General features: G+C 62.0%; 1 protein-coding gene across 2 annotated transcripts in view; it reads left to right on the forward strand.

Moving 5' to 3' along the window:
* Positions 1-2,350, forward strand: part of Rnf213 (ring finger protein 213) — a 93,381-nt gene that overhangs the window by 236 nt on the left and 90,795 nt on the right. The window lies entirely within an intron of this gene.

Genomic DNA, 2,350 nt, shown 5'->3' on the forward strand with positions numbered 1-2,350 from the left:
CGGCGCCTGCCCCTCGGGCCTCCGGCGGCAGGTGAGGTGGGGCGCCGGGGCGCTGGGGTGTCGGGGCGAGCGTCCGCCTGCTTCCCGGGAAGCGGCGCTCCTGCGACCGAAGAGCCCTTTGCAGAAGCACTGTCGTTAGTCCGTCTGGTCGGGCCTTTTGCAAGCGGTGCCAGTCGCCTTTTGGAAGTTTCGCTTTCGTTTCTTCGAAGGAACTGGGAGGCTCTGCTTTCGCACCGGGGTGAGAGGCCCGGCCGAGTCTGGAGTCTTCACGGAATCTCGGGGGACGTGGGAGTGAGGACGCGGTGCTGGTTTGTAGTGTGACCGCAAGGGGTCGCCACAGCTCGCAGGGCCTTTCCTGGCCTCGGTGGTAGATGAATGGAGGGAGGAGACCTGGGGTGGGGTGGGGTGGGGTCCCCAGATGGGGGCACGAGGCAGCCGGCTGCCCTCCCTGTTCAGCTCCTCTCGCCCGCCGCCCCGGAGCCGGCTGGGACGCACTAGAGGTGTCCCGGTCGCAGGGCCTTTGCACTGCCTGATGCTATTACCCGGAGCCCACCCGCCGAGGGCAGTGCCTGACCCCTGCCCAGTCGTCGCCAGCCAGTGGGGCTGTTCTGAGCACCCACGGAAAACCGTGACCTGCCCCTTCCCCAGATTCCCAGGCGCCTTTCACCCGGATTTGCCCTCCATGCGCCCGGTCATCCCTGTGTGGCTTCCTGGGAGGAGCCTTTCTTGGGCCCAGCGGGTGTGAGGAGGCTGCTGCTGTCCATTGATTTTTGTCTCATTGACTTCCTCTGTGCATGGGCGTGGGCGTGTGTGTGTGTGTGTCTCCCCAGTGATCCAATCCAGGGGCGATTTATCACTGAGCTACACCCCCACTCCTGATCTTTTTAACTTTTGGGACAGGGCACCCAAAGTTGCCCAGATGGGGCTCAGACTTGGTGATCCTCCTGCCTCAGCCTCCCTATAATCTCCTTTTCTTCCTGACCCTTTGGGGATGGGCTCTGCCTTTTCTTTGAGTCCGTGGGATTGGCTGGGTCACAGCAGCTTGGTGCCCTTGGTGACCGGCAGAGTGGCTGCTCTGGTGACAGACTCCTTGCTCTTGAGGTTGATGGAGCCTCTGGTGTCCAGGTCCTGTGGGAACCCCCAACACACCTGCTGGGGCTGTGCCACCTGGGTCCTGGGAAGAATATCTGCCCATGTGGGGCTGAGGAGAAGGTTTGCAGCTCCAGAGATGAGGAAACACCAGTGTGCTCCCCTGTGATTTGCCTGGTGCTGTGCTGAGGGTGCAGCTGGACTAAATCCCAGGTGCTGGGAGCAAAGCACAGAGAGGCTAAGTAACTCAGCCACAGTCACACAGCTAGCGCCTGGCAGAGCAGGATTTGAAACCGTTGGAGTCCGTGTCTTGGGAGGAACCTTGGGTGAGGTCCTGCTGGCCTCGATGTGAAGGGAGAAAACTGGGTGCTGGTGTGGCCTCCTGGGTTGATCAGGCACAGCCCTGCTTTCACAGACCTTGAGGGTGGGGGCACGAGGTGATTACTGATAGGGGGCAAAGCAGGGGGATCGGGCTCCTGACTGTGACCAGAAGGGGTGGCTTTTTTAAGTCTCAGGCTCCTGTGGGGAGATGGGTGGCCCCACAGCCATCCCCCCGGTGGGGTCTCCCTGAAAGGACCCTGCCTCCTCTGCCTCCTTCGTTCGGGGCGAGGTCTTGGGCAGGGCTGTGAGGGCCATTAAAGCGTGTGCCAACAGAACCGGGAAAAAATGAAGGTCTGTCTGAGAGCGTGGGCGTGGGGCATTCCTCCCAAAGATGCCGTTAAGTCTTCTCATACCTGAACTCTGCCAGGGGGCCGCCCGGCAGGCAGGTGGCAGGTGGGGGAGGTGGCAGGTGCCCTCTGTGCCCTGAGTATGGGCTCCGCCGCCTCCTCACACGGCTGGGACTCTGTGTACAGGAATAGAAACTGAAACAGGGCACTGTGCAGCACCGCAGGCTTGCCGCGTCTGGGGCCCCTCTCCTCCTCCAAAGAGAAGGAAAAGGAAACTGAAATCAGGATGGGACTTGGCCAAGCTACCTAAAGGGCAAGGCACCTCTCTCCCGCCTCTCCTTCTGTTCAGCCACTCAGTTCCTCCAGCGGCCAGCAGGCATGGGGGTCAGGGATGGGGATGCAGCCCCCAGAGAGCCCCGTGGGACTTGTCCCTCCATCCCTGGAAGGCTGTTTGGAGGGGTGACACCCTGGGCGCTGCGTCATGCTCCCATTTCCTGCGTTTTCCAAGAAGGATCAGATGAGCATCCTCAGCCCACCGGGGCTGGGAGCCTGAGAGGGTGATGGTGGGCCCCTCCTGGGGGTCAGCCCAGGCC

The sequence above is a fragment of the Fukomys damarensis genome, unplaced genomic scaffold (genome assembly GCF_012274545.1).
Source record: "Fukomys damarensis isolate Sample0158 unplaced genomic scaffold, DMR_v1.0_HiC HiC_scaffold_23, whole genome shotgun sequence".
Lineage (NCBI taxonomy): Eukaryota > Metazoa > Chordata > Mammalia > Rodentia > Bathyergidae > Fukomys > Fukomys damarensis.